This window comes from Sus scrofa, chromosome 18 (assembly GCF_054392235.1).
Source record: "Sus scrofa isolate SSC_HxYL_T2T_F1_AM1 chromosome 18, Sscrofa_HxYL_maternal_Yorkshire_Landrace_v2.0, whole genome shotgun sequence".
Classification (NCBI taxonomy): domain Eukaryota; kingdom Metazoa; phylum Chordata; class Mammalia; order Artiodactyla; family Suidae; genus Sus; species Sus scrofa.
Window position 1 is genome coordinate 23295370 of NC_139400.1, and position 21952 is coordinate 23317321.

Consider the following 21952-nt stretch of genomic DNA (forward strand, 5'->3'; position numbering starts at 1 on the left):
AGCCCATTACATAGGAAGTTTTCTACAAACCTACCTGACAGTTTTATCTCAAGATAACGCGGCAATTATTGACCTGAGTCTAGAACTTCCACGTCTAAAGTTCCATACTAGTCACAGTGGAGAGGGAGGGAAATGAAGGTAAATTAAGGCGTAGCTTTTGCCTTCAAATAACATACAATCTAGTAAGGGAGAGAGACAAAAACAATGGTATCATAAAATAGAAAGCTGCGTGTGAAAAATGCAGTTAAAACACATCTAATTCTCTTTAAATGAAGCAGAACAAGTTGCTTTAAGATCTAGAGAGGAAGTTTGAAAAGGTGGTGATAAGAGAAGCTGTTTTAAAATTCTGAAACACTTTTACACAAGGCGGTATCAAGGGCACAAATTATTTATAGTGCTAGCTTTCATTCATACGACAACTATTGAACACCTACAACATTCCAGGAGTGTGCCAGTTAAGGTTAGATAGTTCTTTAAAAAAATTATAGCATTACATTTTGTCAAATTTCTTATGAAAATCTCCACATTGTGACAGCCAATTGATGAATAAAATCCCAGTCAGTCTACTAAATGTGTTATTTATACCATGCGGGGCAGGTAAGTTTGACAAGTGAGTTGATCAAGTTTATGTCTTATTCAAACACAATTCTAAAAATTCTATTAAGTCTCCCTTCATCCCATCGATCCGTTATCATTCACCAAATTTATTGATGGTCAGCACAAAGCAAGGAGGTGTAACATATTCCCTTATACCTGGCAAACCTCATTTTGGGCCCAGACACTGACATAGTAAAAGATAGCTATTAGTATCTCACTGAACAGAAAAATTCTAAAAATGAACATTTCTGATTTTCCCTTCAATATAGAACTTCAACTTAGCAAGCAGTACTCTGCCTAAAATAATATAGAGTTGCTCAAGGATTGCCATCATCTAGAGCGAGAATTTGGTGAAAAGCCACAAAGTCGTCAGTTGTTTCGTGGTTTTTAGTCTTGACTCTTTTGTTAATAGTTTAGGACTTTCCCCTATAATGTAAGTGTCTGGCCAATAGGAGAATTTAGTGTATTGTAGTTTACTCATTTTTAAGAGAATTAAATGCTAAATCTTTGAAGGAAACAAGGAAAGGATGGATGGATGGATGGATGGATGGATATAAAGAGAGACTGGGGTTATCACTGCTGTTGTCTGAACTACAGACATCATCTTTAGACATTACCTGATTCTCCACTATAATACACAGGGAAATTTGTACACTTAACTTAAAAAAAAAAAAAAAAAAAAAAAGAGTCCCTCCCTTTCCTATTTTAAAATATTATTATTTTTTATGCTGTTAAGGTATGTAACATTTACATAATAATAATGCTGACAGTTGCTTAGCCTTAGTTTTACATTTAAATTAATTATATATATAGTCTAAGGTTAATATAAAACAGCTGCATTCTAGATACTAAAGGCAAGTAAATAGTTTGCATTGCTTTTCTCCTACCTTCCACTGGTCATGTGGTTTCATGTTACTATTAAAAGTGTTCTAAGGAATGTATCCCATTGTCCAGATGTTATATTATGCATCTTCTTTTAAATCTTTCAAAATAATGGGAATACTCATATATATATATTTAAAGTCAAAACTTCTACAGCTCTCTACCACCCTCTGCTTCCTCTTACCCCATCTCCCAGGAAAAAATTTTTGGCCAATATGGTAAAGCTATACATAGATTTTTAAAAATTAGGCAACTATGGACAACTAGTGTTTACAGTAATCTCATTTTACATCACTAAAAGTGCAAGGTAGATCTTCAGGGCAGCTAAACATTTCTATGTGATCAAAAAGTCTTCCTGAGCAGAGAAGATGATTTTTCTCTATGCTGTGTACTATTTTCTATGTACTTAGCACTACAGTCTTTCTTCCAATACTTTGTACATACCATAATGACATCTAAATAGGATCATTCAACATCTAGACTTTCCAATATCTTTCAGCAACCAACCTTTCAGGCCCAGAAGCATTTTTATCTGGAAGATTAAATATGTTCTACCTACTTTTAATCTGTGCCAGATTTGTCCTAGATTTTATTGCTCTCGTTTTCAAAAACAGAACTGAATGTTATCCCATTGGAACCAACAGACTTGGGGCAAAATGGCTTCAAGGACAGTTTTTTCATAACTTTCAGGTTACTGTCCATCCATGCGGTGTTACAATCATCAGATCAGTCAGTGTAAACTTACTGCAGTGTAGACAGATGACCCTCATCAGTATGGATGGAAGTTACACTTGGACTAGAGCTTAGAAGTTTCTGGTTACCATATATACAGACATGGACTCAAAATTCTCTTTTAGATCCAAATTCTCATGAAAATCAAGCTCAATGCATAGAAGGGTGAAAAATAAGCACAGTAATAAAATTCTAAGATCATGTCTGATTTTCACTAGATCCATTATTTCAGTTTCTGTTCTCTTTTACGGTATATTTTCATAACTATCTTAATCTTTTATACATATATACATATTTTTTAAATTTATTTTTTATTGTTATTTCCCCCAACAAACCTTTTTTTTTTTTTTCACTTTATAGCACAGGGACCCAGTTATACATATATGTATACATAATTTTTTCTCCCACTGTCATGCTGTGTTGTAAGTATCTAGACACAGCTCTCAGGGCTACACAGCAGGATCTCATTGTTAATCCATTCCAAGAGCAATAGTTTGCACCCCTTAACCCCAAGCCCCCAGTCCCTCCCCCTCCCTCCCCCTCCCCCGGGGCAACCACAAGTCTAGTCTCCACATCTTAATCCTTTAAAACCATTTTATTTTATGTGTGGTCATCATGAGGTTCTACAGTGATTTTACAATGGCTTCTTAGTTGTAACTGAATTCTCCAAACCGTGATAGAGATGATTTCAACACTATTGGATTGGGCCGAGGCTCTGAAGGTATTTAAACATTTTGTTGAGCAATCTGGAATATCCCCAACACTAAGGGTGTGGATATCATCTGGGCCTCACAACACCAGCTTAAAACAACACATTTATAGTAAGTATTTGCTATGTGCTAGACACAATGCTAAGCAAAGAGGATACAATTATAAATTTGAGAGACATCGTCCCAATCCTATTAAGTTTGCAGTCTAGTAGGGATATGAAAATCAAATACCACAAAGCAGGAGTTCCGTCATGGCTCAGTGTTTAATGAACCCGACCAGTATCCAGGAGGACTCGGGTTCAATTCCTGGCCTTGCTCAGTGGGTTAAGGATTCGGCATTGCCAGGAGCTGTGGTGTAGGCTGCAGGCATGGCTGGGATCTGGCATTGCTGTGGCTGTGCTGTAGGCTGGCAGCTGTAGCTTCTATTTGACCCCTAGCCTGGGAACTTCCATATGCCTCCGGTGTGGCCTTAAAAAGACACACACACACAAAAATATCACAATGCAGTGTGATAATCTTGCTTGAGAGAAATTATCAGGCATTGTCAGATCAGAGAGAAAGGTAATTGGCCAAACTTGAGTCTGTTAAGCTTTTCTGAGGAAGTGACATCTAAGCTGAGAATTAAGGAGTTCCTGCTGTGGCTCAGCGGAAATGAATCTGACTAGCATCCATGAGGACGCAGGTTTGATCCCTGGCCTCACTCAGTGGGTAAAGGATCCAGCGTTGCCGTGAGCTGTGGTGTAGGTCACAGACATGGCTTGGATCCTGTGTTGCTATGGCTGTAGTGTAGGCCAGTGGCTACAGCTCTGACTGGACCCCTAGCCTGGGAACCTCCATATGCCATAGGAACGGCCCTAAAAAGACAAAAAAAAAAAAAAAAAAAAAAATTAAGTTGAGAATTAAGGTAGCAGAGTAAGGGGGTGTGAAATGGCATAGAGAACCGCCTTCATTTCGCAGAGTCACCTATGCCTTAGCGTGTTCTCCACACCAGGCCGTTGGTTCTTTCTCCTAGGCCTCACCTGGGCTCACTCCTCCATCTGACTCACTCTGGTCAGATTCCTTGTCCTCTGGTCCTCTTGCTTTGTGCAATATCAGAAAGGCTCACAGAGGAAAGAGGAGCAAACATCTGTCTAGGACTTTGGATCTGGATTTACTGCCTTTCCTTTCAAAGAAAGGCCCTCTTTAGAGGGGCCAGTTCAGATTTTCCTCAGTGATTGAACCTGACTGCAATCTCCACCACATATCCCTGGTATCCAGCCTCCTGTTTTTTGCTCTGAAAGTTTTGCATTACAAACAAGTAAGAATGTTGGCACATGGACTCCTGCCATCGGCTGACTGCTTGGTTTCCATCTTGGAGCGTGTCACAGACACCAACTTCACGTGGCATCTGCCTGTCTTTTGGGGCATGGCTGCCATCTGACCTGCTTCTGCAGTGATCCACAGAAGCTCTGGCAGAGTGGTGGGTCATTTGGTTACATCTTCCAGAGAGCAATGATAACTGCAATACTTACTGAGCAGAGAAACAAGACCCATTAGATTCAACCCCAAAATGCCTTTTGCACTCAAAAGAAAATCTAATTACCTTGCTCTTCACTATGAGAAATTGGGTGCATCTGGGTACGGAGGCATGGAATCTTCCTTTGAAGTAGACCACATATTCTAAAATCTCTCTGGCAGAGTTGGGGGACTGCTACTGATTAGATAATTGACATAAACCTCCTTCCAGTAAACACTGAACCCTTCAAAAACAGAGGAACCCCAGAATGAAATGGATCTATGTTTTAAGTAAAAGGCCTTCTGTGATCATTAGTTATCAGAGAGCAGTTTACTTTTCCTTTTGTCAACCAGCATGAAGAGATAAGAAGCAAAAAATATGCTGGCTGAAATTCTAGTTGCAACTTCCAATCAGTCTAGGATCTATTCTAGATATTATCAGGTTTATTGCTGGCCTTAAGGGAGTCCCTCCACATTTATGGCACTCCATCCTTAGCCCACAAATCTAAATCCATTGCTAATATCTTCCAGTCATAAGATACGTAAGAATGAGGGATCTAATGATAACTAACCCTGCTGTAGGATACATGGGAAAGTTAAGAGAGTAAGTCCTTCGAGTTTTCATCACAAGAAGAACCTTTTTTCCCTTTTTTCTTCTTCTTTTCTTTTTATCCTATCTATAAGAAAATACAGATGTTAGCTGAACCTATTGTGGTAATCATTTTACCATATACATATGAGGATTTACCATTATGCTATAGGTAAACTTACACAGAATACAAATTTGATGTATAAACTGAGACATCATGTAAACTTACACAGAGATATAGTCACTTATTCTTCAATAATTTATTGTTGCTAATAAAATACACATTTTGAAAAGTGAAGCATTGTATTCACCTGAGAATATTCTGGTCTTTGCGCTAAAATTGCATTAGTACACCGTGAGAAAAGAGCAAGGCAAAACAACTCGTGTGTGCCTTGCGTCCTTCTACAGAAATTGTGATCCATATATGCACAACTTGAAAACAATTATTTAAGGAAAAGGGAACACTCCTGTGGCTTCATTAAGATGAGGTTATGGTTCAACAGGCTGAAGGTTACTCTGAGGAAAACTATTGTTTGAGAATTCCAATTTTGCTGCCACATATTTGTGACTTTTGAGGCAAACCTTTGTGGGGAAATAAAAAACAATATCTTCTGTCTTGAAAGGTCTCTTAAATAATGGAATAAGTAAGAGAATTCCTGCCTCACTTAGCTTTCTAAATACTTTGTGTCAACTGATTTCTGCCTCCCATAAGGTTTTACCATTTAGCTTTTGTATCCTTTATACAATGAAGCAATAACTTTGTTCTGTCCTTAGCAGGTTGGACTTTTGGAATATAATCCTTTAGAAAAAATGTGATTTTTAAAAAGATCTGAGTTCCAGGTGAGTATGCCTCTGCAAAATGAGAAGTGGTCATTAAACAACACTCAGGGAGGTCCTGTTATGGCTCGGTGGCTTAAGAACCCAAAGTTGTCTCTGTGAGGATTCAGTGGTTCAATCCCCGGCCTCGCTCAGTGGGTTAAGGATCCAGTGTTGCCGTGAGCTGTGGTGTAGATCGCAGACACAGCTTGGCTCCAGCATTGCTGTGGCTGTGGTGTAGGCCGGCAGTTGCAGCTCCAGTTCAACCCCTAGCCTGGGAACCTCCATATGCCATAAGTGGAGCCATTAAAAGCAAGCAAACAAACAAAAAGCCCACTCAGGAACTTTCCTATAAGAAGCTCATGTTCTAGAGGGAGGTGGTGGTTGTTCTGAGTTACTTCTTCTTTTAAAAAGTCCTTCCTACATGAACAAGGTCTGTGGGTTGTACCAGTGTGAATTTCCAGGGTTTTAATACTGTATTCTAGTTATGTAAGATCTCACCACTGGAGAAAACAAGGGGAAAGGTTCTTGGGACCTCTCTGTACTATTTTGGTAACTTCCTGCTAGTCTATAATTATTTCAAAATAGAAAGTTAAAAAATGAAAAAAAAAGTAAATGTCAGTGGACAAAAAGAGCAAAGGACCATTCGGTCCTTTCTAACCAGGTAGATGTCTATCTGTTAAGACAACAACTGGGTTTTGAATAGAACCCTTCTTTTGACACAGTCCTGTAGAACCCCTCCAGCAAGCCTGTCTAATTTATACACCTCTAAAGGTACACTCTTGACCCTAAAGGCGACTCTACATAAGACCAGGGATTTAAAAAATAAAAGTAAAACCAAAGCAATCACAACGTCCTAGCAGTAAACAGCAGTTTGTTGTTCTGGTTATAATATTAACATTCTCTACAGCAAATAGTCCAACTCAATGAATCCTGTCTCTGCTTCTCTTAACAGCCACTCTTCCAAAACAAAAGGTAAATGACTATTTTTAAATACTCAGGAAGAAAACAGATTTCATCAGGGAAGTGTAAGGAAACTTAAATTCATTGTTCTACCTTCTGACGCAGTAGAGCCTCACCTACTAAAGCCATGGAAGTGTCAATGAAACGACTGCATTGGAACCACTGGAATGGTCTTCTGTATTGGGCAGGAAACACTGATCATGTGACTGCACAGTTCATTTCAAAGTATCCTTATGCTCTAGATTTTACCCATTCACTTGGAAACTCCAAATAGCCTCATAAATGCCAGTTCAGTCAAAGCAGCAACACAAACATAAATCTTACAAATTAATTGATGTTGTTTATACAAAACACCCAACCGCTGGCTTAAATTAGCTGAATGGAGACTGTTCAAGTATAGCTTTGTCGCTGTGAATGGACACATGACCTAAGAATGACATCATAAGCTCTTTTAAACACTTTGGAGTAGCTTTTAAAATGCAAACTAAATATAAAGTTCCACTTTCTCTGGCATGTGACAGTTACGAAGTGGAAAATACAGGAACTCCAGTAATTTCCTTCACTGAGTGGTTGTTAACTGAGGAATCATGAAACTCCGACTGAAGGGGATGGCAGGACCCTTGTATTCCTCAGCCTCACCTTGCTGTGCTAGGAGCACCTCGGCTGATCGGACACATACACACCTGTAACCAGATGCTATTACATCCAATCTGACATCACCGTGTCTCTTACTGCAAAACTCTACAGTCTATATTTGTGCATATTCGCTCTTGAAATTTTCCAGAAAAATAAAATAGTAGGACTGAAGGAAGGTTGCCACTGGAAGAACATTATCTCACTGAACTAAATTATCAAACCCTTAGTGAGGCTGGGAGAAAACAGAACAGTCCTGGGCAAAGTTAGTATCTAGATCTAGTCAAGAGGAGACTAGATAAATTCACAATTAAATGACCCTGATTAACAAAAGTACAATTAAAAGAAAGAGTCTTAAGCAAAATGACTTTCACAAAAGGAATACATGTCAATTAGATTTTTAAAAAATCAATAAACTTTGTTTTTTAGAGGGAAGGGTTTTGTTTGTTTTGCTTTTTTTTTTTTTTTTTTTTTTTTTTTTTTTTTTTTTTTTTTAGGGCTGCACTCATGGCATATGGAAGTTCCCAGGCTAGGGGTCGAATCGGAGCTACAGCTGCCAGCCTACACCACAGCTCACAGCAACACTGGATCCTTAACCCACTGAGTGAGGCCAGGGACTGAACCTGCAACCTCATAGTTCCTAGTTGGATTTGTTTCTGCTGCACCACAATGGGAACTCCCAGAGTGAAGATTTTTTCAAAAAAAATATTTTATTTGATCAAAAGTCCTTTTGAGAACGTCATATATTAATAAATTATGTTGTGTATTCTATCTTTTTTTTTTTGTTCTTTCTATGCTTTTGGTTCAAACACCAGATTTCTCAGTTCAACTAGAGTTGCTCTGCCTAGTCAAAACACTGTTCGCTTTGAGAAGCTAAAGTCTGGACTGGGATAGTCCCAAACACTTTCTCAACCCTAAAAACTGTAAGAAGTGGTGAGGGTCACCCCTTCGAACCAATGATCAGAATATCACACTGGTGAGCCAGGGGCAGCTGGTGAAGATATCACAGCAGCTGATTGGAGGAACACTGCTGGTGACCATGAGGGGCCAGAAGAAGCTGGGAGAGCAACCAGAGTGGAATACAGGGCTGATGCTGGCTCACGAAAGAGAGAGAGAAGGAAGGCAGGTAAGTAGGAAGGGTTTTATTTTATTTTATTTTATTTTATTTGCTTTTTTAGGGCCACACCTGTAGCATATGGAAGTTCCCAGGCTGGGTTCCCTATGCCACAGCCACAGCAACGTGGGATCCAAAATGCATCTGCAACCTATACCACAGCTCATGGCAATGCCAGATCCTTAACCCACTGAGCAAGGCCTGGTATCGAGCCCACATCTTCATGGACACTAGTCAGGTTCATTACCGCTGAGCCACACTGGGAACTCCTGAAGGGTTTTAGACTAGAGTGCAGTTCTAAGTCTGGCAAGACCTCGGCGGGGGGGGTCCTCGAAATACAGCTGCCCATCAGAGGAATCACCTCTCTGGGAACAAGCCTACTTTAATATCCCTGTTAAGCTCCTTGGGAACTCTGGCTTCAGCAAGAACATACATTTCAAAGCGCAGCTGCTGTGGCATTGGTCAATTACACTCCCGATAGCAGGAGATCTGAGAGGCCATTTCATAGCCACCACTGTGGATTCAACCTTACCTTTCATTATTTCTACACATTCACCTTCCACTGTCATCAGGCCAGTAAATTTTCCATAGTCTTGCAATAATGTCTGTATTGTTGGTTTTAATATAAATACCTCCATCTGACATACTTTTTTTCTTTGTCTTCAAGACCCACTTAATCCTCAAGGCCCTTCTTACTTAATCTTCAAGGCCCAGTTGAAACCCCATCTCCTCCAAGAGTCTGGATCGTTATGACTTCCATTTAATCTCTCCTTTTCTGGGTGGGGTCTGATCTCTACATTCTACCATTTAATAACATGACATTTCATCCTCTTCTCTATGGTTTTATGTGTGATTATTTAGCTTTCACCCAGGTTCTAACAATCTCGAAGTCCCTGACTTTGCTCTTCTCTATATTCTTCTTAGGGCTAACCACAGTGTGACAAAAAATAGGGTTAACTGAAAATAAATATCATTCTTAGAGAGAGAACTCTAAATGTAGAATTTAAATCTTATAAGGTTAGTATCAGACACATCAAATTCCCTAACCCATCCATTTCTTTCCTCCAAGAGATCTCAAGTTGAAGTCTCCTGAAAGTAATTAGAATTACTACTTTGTTACAAAACAACCAAACAAGTTGGCACCATGAACTAAGTAGAATCATGAACAACGGTGGCTTTAGATTGAGGGGATGCAGCTGGACAGTGCTTTTGAGGGCCACTAAAGTCAGACCAGGTAGTTCACTGGGGGCTCGTCCTAAACATACCAGTGAAGGGGCAAAATTTGCACTCAAAGTGATCTCTCAGAATTTGGCAAGCAGTGAAGTGGGTCAGGATCAGGAAATTTGGGGCTTGGTCACTGAACTCACCTATTGGAGTTATACCCAGTTATAGATGATGATGAAGTCCAATCAGAAAGACAGAGGGTGAATGGCTAGGTCAAGTTCAGATGGAAGTCAAGAGTCTAGTGAGTTCAAGACCCAGGAGGGAGAAGTCTGTTGAGAAGAGATCTATGGTGGGAGCAGAAGCTGCTTCTCACTTTGTTTACTTGTCTGTTTTTTCCAGTGCTAAATCTTTAAAGATGTATCATTCCCTCAAACCCTCATTCACTCATTCATTCATTTGTTCATATTCTTGAGCATATTACAGAAGAATGCTAGGACGAGGGACACAGACATAAGCAAGGTGAAATTCAAGTTTTGCAGAGGACAATGACATAAACAGGGTGTTGCACCCTGGTTAGTACTGAAAAGAAGGAATAGTCATTATGGAGGAGTGAAGCTGGTCTCTAGAGCCTTATGTGCTCCCAGTAAACAACCCCTCCCCAAGCCTCCACCGAGGTCTCAGTTGGAATGAAGAAAAAAAAAGAAAAAAGAAAAAAGAAAAAAAAGCCCCAGATTTCTGCATGTTCCTGGAAAGAAACCCCTTCCTCCTCAGCAAGTCTCAGACTCACCATTACAGTCTGCATGTGAGACCATCAGGACTGACTGTACCACGCCTGCATCTGCAAGACTCCTAAAACTCTCACATTCTCCTACATTATCCATATTCCCCTGCCCAACCAGCTCTGTGCATCTCTTCCTCTGATCCCTTATCATTCCCCTTCCTGATTTCTCTAGAAGTTAGGATCAGTCATCAGCCGAGACCCTATATCTCAAACTCTCTGAATGTTTCCTCCAACTTCATGCCTCATACGTCTCTTACAATTTACAATCCTTCTGACATCCATCCCCTTGTATCACAGAGCCTGGAGGTGGAGGAGGCGTCCTCGCTCCTCCATGTTGCCATTATTCATCCTTCACTCCTCCCTAAAAATACTACCTACCACCTCCTCCTTATTGCATTGACTGATCCTTGCAGTACTCGCCTTCATTTCTAAAAGATTTTAGCTCCTGGTTGTAACTCTTTGCAATATGATGCCTGCCGTAATTCTCGGTAATTTCAAATTTCATGTACATGATCCTTCTGATACCCTGGCCCCTTAGGTCGCTGAGTTCCTCTCCTCCAATGATCTTGCCCTCCAACATACCTCAGCCACCCACCTCCTTTCCCAGATGACACCCTCTGATTCATCACTCTAAACTCTACATGCTTTCCATGGAGCAGGCAGCCAGCTGAATCCAGCTGGAGGAAACTCACAGCTAAGCTGACTGGATTTACTTAAATTTCACTACTGCTAATGTTGAGTGGATTCTTAGTGTTACCTGGCAATTCTACTATATTTCCCAAGTCTAAACATCCTCTCTTCTCTTCAAACCTCCCAAATCTCCTCTTTCCTTCCCAGGCTTAGCTGATACATTTGCTTTCTCTTTCACTGAGAAAATGGAGGTAATCAGAAGGACACCTCGCAGGCTCCCACCACCACATTTCCCAATCCACCTCTAGCTGAATCCAGAGTCTGCCATTCCTCCTGCAGTGACGCTGTATTTGTCCACGATCCTATCTGAGGACAGCCCTTCCCCTTGCACTCTGGGTTCCATCTTCTTCCACTGAGCCCAGGGCGTTGTTCTAGCAATCATCACTTCTCTTCTGTGTCACTAATTTTATTTCTCCATTGGATTATTTCCATCATCACACACACACGCCTAAATAGACTTCATATCAAATTAAGAAAAGAAAATCTTTATTAACCTCGATGACTCTTCAAGAACTATTCCACTCCTCTGCTCCTCTTTCAACAAAAGTTCTGTAAAGAGCTGTCTCTACTCACCGTTCCTACTTCTTTTCCTCCCATCCTCTCTTGAATTCATGCCAGTCAGGCTTTTTCTCCATGTTTTTTTTTTGGGGGGGGGTCATCAATATTTCTACATTGCCAAATCCAATGATCAGTTCTCAGTCCCTGTCTTACCTACTAGCATTTGACACGGTCTTCCTCCTTTTGCAAGTTCTTTCTTCCCTTAGCTTCTAGCACATCACAGCCTCCCGGTTTTCTTTCCACTCCCATCAGCCATTCTTCTTGCTGTCCTCGGATGGTTTCTGGTCTTCATGCTGATCTTCGAATGCTGGATGACCCCAGAAATTGTCCTGAGACTGTGTTCCTCTATCTAACTCACTGCCCTAATCTCACCTTGTCTTTTCGCATTAAATACCATGCAAATGCTGATGACTCCAATACACATCTGCAGCCAGGACCGTTTCCCAGAACCCCAGATTTGTACAGCCAGCTGTCTATTTAACAATTCCAATCACATACATAATTGTTACATCCAATTTAAAAAGGTCACAACAGAACTACTGATTTCCACCCCCACAACGCCTACATTTTTCCTGAATTTGGTAAGTGAAAATTCCATTCTTTCAGTTTCTTAAACCAAAAGCCTAGAACTCATTTTTGATTCCTTTTTCCAGTGGTTTTCTGGTAGACATGTAACAGCAGGCTCTCATCTCTGAAAGGTGGGTGGTAGGGGAAGGTCCAACTTCTCTGAATGAATACTCCCACCATTGTCCATTTCTAGCTGAAATTTCACATCACTGAACACTGAGTTGGGAAGAGATGGATATCAGCTCTCCATTATGTAGAATTTCTAATTTCTTCCATGCAGACACAAAAGATGTAAGTAACTTCAAGAGCATAGATAATTGTAAAGTGTAGTAAAATAATTAGATTTTTTTCATATGTATTACCTTTGTTTTGTTATAACACTTAATTAGAAGTTTATATAATTAATTTGTCATATGGCTTGCATTTAACAACTAGCTTACAAAATTCCTAAAAATTTAGCCACTGGTTCTTACGAGCTCTAACGAGCTGGCTCCAGAACACCACTGCCTGTTTTCTGCTTCACTCTCTAATTCAGTAGCAAATCCTGACGCCTCTATGTTCCAAGTAAATACCTAGAAACGGATCACATTTCACTGTCTCCATCACAACCACTCTAGTTCAAGCTACCTTTATCTTTTGATTATATCAGCTTCTCCACTTCCCCCCTCCCCATGCCATTCTATTCTCAAAGCAGGAGTCGGAGCTCAACTCTACATCCGTTTATATCACTCTTTTGATCATAACTTTCTAACTGATTCCTGATTCGTACATAATAAAATCCAAAGTTAACAAATGGCACTACCTGAAAGAATGACAAAAAAAAAAAAAATAGAAGAAAGAAGAGGAATGGAAGAGGGGTAGAAGAAAAGAAGGAAGGAAAGAAAGAGAAAGGAAATAGATGATAGTGGTATGAACAGGTGGCACTGTGAGAGGAGAGAGGTACATAATTTACACAGGAGTGAGAGAAATTTCCTGGAGGATCAAGCCCTTAAGTGGTCCCTGGGATACAAAGTTAATGGATCCCCAATTTTCTTTCTGCTTGTTCAGTCATTCTGTGTAGTTCCAGATTTGGGAGAAGTAGAACTGGAGACTGCATTCTTCTTTCTTTTTTCTTTTTAGGGCCATACCTGTGGCATATGGAGGTTCCCAGGCAAGGGGTCGAATTGGAGCTGCAGCTGCCGGACTATGCCACAGCCAAGGCAACACCAGATCCCAGACACAGTTGTGACCTATGCTGCAATTTGTGGCAAGGGCGGACCCTTAACCCACTGAGCAAGGCCAGGGACTGAACCCTCATCCTCACGGACACAACGTCAGGTCCTTAACCCGCTGAGCCGCAATGGGAACTCCTCTTATTTCTTTACAGAAATAAAACAACTTTCTACCATGCCACTCTAGACTGTTAGGAGATAATCCTAAGAAGCAAGGGAGTAAAGGTGGCTGCTGCATACCAGGAACACAGTCCTGTGACATTCCCAGTAAGAGTCTGGTCTCAGGAAAATGGATAATTGCAAATATTTGATAAGTGCTTAAAAGTTTTCCCTAAAGCACCAAACCCTAGGGGAAGATAGAGTGTTCCCAGGCCAGACTAAAACCTTTTAACCTTAAGTCCTTTAAACATAAATATGTTGCCAAGATGCCGAGTGGATATTTAAATCATCCACTTCCTGTTTCAGTGCTATCTCTCTGTTTTGGAGAGGGACCAAAAATGTTTCATTCCTTTTGGCACTGTTTTCTTCATTTAAAAAGGATTTATACTGCAGGGGTTTTGACTCCAGGAAAAAAAAAAAAAAAAAAGAAAAGAAAGAAAAGAAAAGAAAAAAAAAAGAAAGAAAGAGAAAGAGCACATATTTTGGGTGTCAGATTCTGACGGTTTTGACCCTTTCAAACAAGAACCCCCTACTCTGTAGCCAGTGGGGTGAGAGAACCAGATCAGGGGAAAGGACATGTCCAAATGGGCTTCGAAAGTGGTGAGCAAAGAGGGAAACTGGCCCACCTACAATAACTTGTTTAGGAAACATAACAAACAGCCCATGGAAGAAGTAGATTTTTACTAGACCACTTGTGAAGAGTTTTGTTTCAATGTAACTTAAGACAATCTATCCATGGTGCCCAAGCTATCAGTCAATGAAACATCAAATACCATGAAAACACATTCAGTGCAAGGTTTTCATTAAAATGGGTAGGAGTAAATAGAAGGTTCTGAATGGTGTATCTTAGACAGTCTTTTTTGACCCAATAAAAAGTTCTCAACCAGGATGAGGAACAAGTCAGGATGGTTTCAGAATGTCCCAGGTACCAGAATAATCAGCCTGCGTAGTTTGACAAAAATCTCCAGCTGATTCTGAATGCACTTGGCAACCCCAGTTATTTTATAGTTCCCCAGAGAGACAGGATAGTATCACAAGTATTAACAGTGTCAGTGAACCTGGCTCTTGTCAACTGATTGAATTCAGTTCAGCATTTGTGGATCCTCTATTTTGGGCCCGAAGTTGTGACTGGCAGTGGAATCGAGGGCAGGATATACAATGATCAATGAAAATCCTGCCTACTGGTGAAGGAGAGAGAAAAGGTGGTAAACCCTTCTGGTCAGATGTCACATATAGACACTGAAGTTGTGGGACCTCTCTCCCTTCACTCTGACTGGGGCAAGAAGGAGGTGGTGGGATATGGGTTGCACTTGAGAATATGGATTGACTTTTAGTCAGTAGAGAATGAATAGACTAGCACTCAAGAACCAAGGACACATTTCTGTTTTAGCTGAAGGCTTGTGTTGCTAGACACGTTTGTGGAGAATGCGGTATGAAACTTGGGTGTTCAGTCATTCCTGCTTGGCCTGAGAGCTGCCGGGAGGCTTGCCCATACATACCTAGCAGCCGCACTGTCCGCTGAAAGGGGATGGGGAGGTGTTCTCAGACTGAGAATGCAAAGGCTGAGAATAGGCTGAAGACCCAGGCAAATCTCACAGACAAGTTTTGGGTTTCATTAAACTGCTACCCCATTCAAAAGTTGGCACAGGGAGTTCCCGTCGTGGCGCAGTGGTTAACGAATCCGACTAGGAACCATGAGGTTGCGGGTTCGGTCCCTGCCCTTGCTCAGTGGGTTAACGATCCGGCGTTGCCGTGAGCTGTGGTGTAGGTTGCAGACGCGGCTCGGATCCCGCGTTGCTGTGGCTCTGGCGTAGGCCGGTGGCTACAGCTCCAATTCAACCCCTAGCCTGGGAACCTCCATATGCCGCGGGAGCGGCCCAAGAAATAACAACAACAACAACAAAAAAAAGACAAAAGACAAAAAAAAAAAAAAAAAAAAAGTTGGCACACACTTGGATGCTTCTGCCACCACAAAGAGGAACATGCATGAAGAAGTCTATGGTTCGATCCTCCTATTGGCCCGTTCAATGGTTGCAGACTGCAGCTCTCACCCCATGCAGCCATGGAAGAGGACACGCTGTTGGCCTATGGGGCTGGGCAAAAATACATTGAGTACTGGAAGAAGGACATGCAACTATTCTACCGATAGTGTGTTCAAAGCACATATTCTTGGAGCTCCTGTCATGGCTCAGGGGTTAACGAATCCGACTAGGAACCATGAGGTTGTGGGTTTGATCCCTAGCCTCACTCAGTGGGTTAAGGATCTTGTGTTGCCATGAGCTGTGGTGTAGGTTGCAGACATGGCTTGGATCTGGCATTGCTGTGGCTGTGGTGTAGTCCGGCAGCTACAACTTTGATTAGACCCCTGGCCTGGGAACCTCCATATGCTGTGGGTGCAGCCCTAGAAAATACAAAAAAAAAAAAAAAGTACATATTCTTGCAAGTATATCATGGTATAATTATAACCAGCTGGAGTCGGGGGGGATAGACCTTCAACAGGCATAATTCGGCAGTTCAAAGGTATATCAGAAACTGAAAAAAATAGAAAACACTGATGAAGACAGTGAAGGATAACCCATTGGAAGATTTTGCCATCTCCAACCATTTCATGTATTTCATTCGGCAAGATCTATCTATTTGCTGACAATGCAGGATTAGGCCGATTGGATTGATTAGATAGCGATTGGAAACTAGTCACAGTATGTTCACTTTTAGTAAGCATTTGTGATGCTTAAGTTTATGCTACTTCTGAGAATAATATTAATCAATTTAAACACTTTTATAAAAATTCAGTATCTACTAAGTGGTTTGGTGACCTTACTATATCTGTAAGCTATCCAAGATTCCTTTTAAAAGTTTATAGTCTTTGGTTTTCTAAATATTGTCAAAAGATGGGGGGAAAATCCTTAAACTCAAGGGTGTTCTTGTGGAATTTGGCTTTCATGTCCCATTTCTGTCTGTATAGCTTAATTTTTTTTCTAGCAATGAAAATATGTTCTCATCACCTCTGCAATACAAAGCAAGATGTTGGCTCCCAGCCTTTTGCGACTGTGAGTAAGCTGTCAAGGCATTCATATTTTTGTGGCTCCAAAGTTGATTTGAGAGAATTTTAATCTTATTGTCTTTGTTTTCCAATGTGACTACCCTAAACCTCTCTTTTCATATTGAAAAATGAAAAATGACAGACATAACTAAAACTGACAGTCAAAATATAGACAACTGTGCCCTGTTGAATGTACATTTTGTTCTAGATGAAGTGTTGTTCTCCTAGAAAAGACATGAGTTGAAAGTAACATATGTCAGCTTGGTTTAAAAAAAAAAAAAATCAAGCTACAAGGGGAGGGAACTAATATTTATTGAACCTCTACAGGCTCTGTGCTAAGTTATTTATATTATTTAATTTAGTTCTCATAACTCATGCCCCTACCTTTTTACAGATGAGAAAATGGAAGCCTGAAAGGGTTTATCAATTTTACTTGAGGATCTTACATGATGTTGTAAGCAACATGGGAAGTCCAGTAGGTCTTACAACTGGTACAGACCCCACACCATTTGTACTATACTAGGTTCTCTCTTGCCTGTCAGTTCTCATCTATCAGCTTCAGCTGCTGGGAATAATGCAACGAAAAGAACTCTGAAACCCTGAGAAAGAATGCTAGATTTAATTAGCAATGTCAGTCAAAGGCCAGGAGCAATATTGGTAGCAAGTCTATTATGTGTGTCCCCAATATTATACATAAAATTTTATTCATAATTTTAGCTTAAAAGTAGGGGACTGCGTGGATTATATTATCCTCATGGATTTTAGCCTTAATATTATTTCCTTAGCAAACACATACTTTCTAAAAGTCAGTCTTTCCACTGGTTACACTATTTTCTTAGCATTATTTTATTTTCATCCTAAACATTTTTTATTATAGTTGACTTACAATATTCTGTCAATTTTTGCTGTAAAGTGACCCACTTATACATATATATATATATACACATTCTTTTTCTCATATTATCCTCCATCATGTCCCATCACAAGTAACTGCATATAGTTCCCTGTACTATACAGCAGAATCTCATTGTTTATCTACTCCAAATGCAATACTTTGCATCTACCAATCCCAAACTCCCAGCCTATTCCACTTCCTCCCCCTCACACTTGGCAACCACAAGTCTGTTCTCCATGTCCATGAGTTTATTTCTTTTCTGTAGATAGGTTCCTTTGTGCCATACATTAGATTCCAGATATAAGTGATATCATATGGTATTTGTCTTTCTCTTTCTGACTTCACTTAGTATGAGAGTCTCTAGTTCCATCCATGTTGCTGCAAATAGCATTTGTTTCTTTTTTATGACTGAGTAGTATTCCACATCCTAAACTCTATACCTGCTTTTTTTTAACCCTTGGGAAGGAGTTCCTTACCAATTATTTTCAAAGAGCTCAGAGTTATGACCAGTGTTTCATTGTTGAAATTTATTTTTATTTATTTACTTATTTCTGTCTTTTAACTTATAGGGCCACCCTCATGGCATATGGAGGTTCCCAGCCTAGGGGTCTAATCGGAGCTGTTGCTACCAGCCTATACCAGAGCCACAGCAAGGCCAGATCCAAGCCACTTCTGCAACCTACACCACAGCTCAGAGCAACACCGGATCCTTAACCCACTGAGAGAGGCCAGGGATTGAACCAGCAACCCACTGAGAGAGGCCAGGGATTGAACTAGCAACCTCAGATTCATTTCCACCGTGCCATGACGGGAACTCCAAAATTTATTTTTAGTCTGGAGTATACTCCAGAAAGTATGTAAGACTGATGTTTTAAATACCATTATCTAAATTCATACCTAAAGGCCTGTACATTAGCATAAAGGATGTAGAAATAGTTTTTCATATGGCAATATACGTGATTAGGTTGGCTAGAAGGACTTGTATAGGCATCTCCATCCTAGTGTGTACAGAGAAAGAGTCTGGCAAGCATTGCATTTGGAGAAGCATCATAAATCTAGAATCCTATTCAGTCTTGTGCCCTTCTTAATGAAAAACTGGGGCCTGGCTAGAAGGGAAACTGATCCTGTCATCAAAATTTGATGGATCAGTTTCCCTTTTAACAGGATGTGTCATCAAATTTGCTACATCAAATTTGCAGGGAGTGAGAGTGAACCTTTTGCATAAAGCGTTTGTCAGAGCAATTAAAAAAAGAGATTTTCTCCAAGTCTGCGGAACAGCCTTTGTAATTGCATTAACCAGTGCCTACTGGTTAATGAATGTTTGCATGTGTGCAGAATTTAGTCTCTGAGACTTGTTTCCATTGTAACATACCACTTGGTCTGGGGGTGATCTGAGAGGAAGCAGTGCCTACATCGAATAATTGGAGACTACTGACATTCACCATAAAGAACCAGGCCAAATTAGCTTAGGTCATTTTATAGCAACTGATTATTGTGGGAAGTCCAGTAGAGACCTCTTCCTCCTCTTTCCCCACCTCCCAGTCTTTCAGAATTATTCATCAGGTTGAAGGAGAGGAAATTATTCAAAATCCACAGCCTCATAACTCTAAGGAACTGGACTCTATCCTGGAGCTGGAGGTAGGAACAGAGCTTTGAATCAGTTAAAAGATGAGATTCAAATTTTAAAATTAACATTTATCTTTCTTGAGTTTAGAAGCTGGGTGGAGGTGTATTTAAGGGATTCCTCTACTCTGTGATAAAAGGAAGTTTGAAACAGAACAGTTAGGGGTACTCATATGGAAAGACATACCATGCTCTTGGATTGGAAGAGTCAATATTATCAAAATGACTCCACCCAAGGCCATCTACAGATTTAAAGCAATCCTTATCAAATTACCAAGGACATTTTTCACAGAACTCAAACAAAATATTTTAAAGTTTGTTTGGAAGCACAAAAGACCCAGAATAGCCAAAGACATCCTGAAAAAGAACAGTTAGGGGTACTAATAGGAGAAAACATAAAGCCATGTTGCCCTTTTATCACCAATGATCGGAGATTCCTTAATAAATCGGTTATTCTATCATGAAAAGAATTTTGTATAGTTTAATACATGTGCAATACGAAGCTTCCAGAGCTCATATTCCTCATAATCCTCAAGGTGCAAGACTTATATTTCTCCCATTAGGAGAATCATCCCTGTTGAAGAAGTTGAACATGGGAAAACAGAAATAAGGACTAGGGATTAGTTCTTCCGACCATCATGACTGTTCTCTATCTGCACACAAACACAGAACACTGCCTTTTCATCTTCCTCCTGCCATAGCTATCTCAGAGGAAGCAATAAATTTCCTTTTAAAATTATATTCAAGGCAAAATCTCCAATAGGTTAATTTGATTTTCCTCAATTAATAAGGTAGGCTGAATGAAGAAATAGGTGAAATTTTGAAAGTTAAAAAAAGTAGCAATAATAATTAAGATACTCCAAAGCATTCAGTTTCATCTATCAGATTTACTGTTTGGGAGCCAGGTTGTAGTAAAAATAAAAATAAAAATAAACTACCAGAAAAAAATACCCCCTCTGGCCAATATCCTAAAATTACTAGTTTATTTAGTGGCTGAAACTAGCTAACTGATGTATACAGAAAAATAAATACTATAAAAACTCTATTGGAAAAGACTTTTTATAGATAAAATTGATGGCTAAGGATTGATAACATATACACAAACAAAGGCATATAATTCACTTAGTTCTCTTTAAGAGATAAGAATTTTGAGTCAATTACTTTAGCTTTCTGCTTAACAAGGTGGATTAAGCAGATCCAAGAAGTATTCCCACTCTGCTGCAAACTCATAAATGTTGCAAGAAAAAAATATTAAGAGGAGTTCCCATCGTGGCTCAGTGGAAAACAAACCCGACTAGCATCCATGAGGACGCGGGTTCTATCCCTGGCCTCTCTCAGTGGGTTAAGGATCTGGCATTGCCGTGAACTGTGGTGTAGGTCGCAGATGCAGCTTGGATCCTGAGGAGCTGTGGCTGTGGCATAGGCTGGCAGCTACAGCTCTGATTGGACCCCTAGCCTGGGAACCTCCATATGCCACAGGGGCAGCCCTAAAAAAACAAAAACAAAAAAAAAGGAAAAATATTTAGAAACACTTAAATGAGGTTGAAAGCAAGAGAGGAACATATTTCAGTTACAGAATAGAGAGCAAATTCATAGACAGAGAGGTCAGCCTGGATTAAAGGTGTGGCAGATTTCACTGGTAACTAAGCTCCTATATAAAACCAAGAGCTGCGATAATGGTGTTCCATCTACGAACAGGAGTAGGAATACACTACCCATGGTAACCTACTAACGGGGAAGCTATCAATCAGCAAGAGGTAAACCCTAACTGAAAGGGGGGGAACCCCTTTCTGTGTGAGAGAATGGGGTCCAAATATGAACTACTTGCTTAAAAATTCCAGCCAAGAAAATGAAGCGAAACATGATCTAATACAAGTGAAACCGAATGGGACCAGTGAAGGCAAATGGGAAACTATCCCATGCAGACGTCTCCATAATCCAGGAAATGCCCTATAATGCCTCAAAATGCTAGAGCTGTGCTTACAGCTACCAGGAGGTGATCGTGAAAGTCTCCTTTGGATAAGCTTATTCAAGAAAAAGAATCTAGCATTATATGTATTTGATGATGACCAGTGGAAAAAAATTGGCCCATTACCTGCCTGTGGGCCCATCAGTGCACCTGTACTCAAAGTTTCCAATCAATTTTTTATTGTCTTACTCTTATCCATGGACAACCAGCCAAGGATCACCAGGATTCTAAGGAAAGAATTAAAGACAGAGACAAGCATAAACAACAAAAAACAGGAACAGAGAGGAAACCCAGATGACTGAGACAGAAACAAAAGAGCACTTAAAAGTATAAATGACGTTTTCCAAAGAGATAGAGGAATGTTGCATCTCTGAAAAAACATCAGGATGTTATAAAAAGAAACATCCAAAACAGGAACAAAAAAGAACTCTTTGAAATTCAAAGTATTATAATTAAAAACAAGGAATATAAAGCCAAAATTAAGGAAGCCTCCCAGATATTCGAATAAGATACAGAAAAGTAGAAAATATTTGAGAAAATATAAAATCAGAGGATCAATTCAGGAGATCTGTGAGAGAAGGAGGGAGGGAGCGAGAAAAAGAATATGGAAAATAATGAGAAGGAAATATCACCAAAATAATATTAAAAAGTTTCCCCAAATTAAAAGATGTGTTTTTCTAGATTGAACAGGCCCACTAGGTATTCAACAGAATGAATGAAAATCCAAATACGTGGGCACATTGTCATAAAATTTCAGAATGT

General features: G+C 40.0%; 1 protein-coding gene across 16 annotated transcripts in view; it reads right to left on the reverse strand.

Annotated features, from left to right (window-relative positions):
• CALD1 (caldesmon 1) overlaps window positions 1-21952 on the reverse strand; it is a 287937-nt gene that overhangs the window by 140312 nt on the left and 125673 nt on the right. The window lies entirely within an intron of this gene.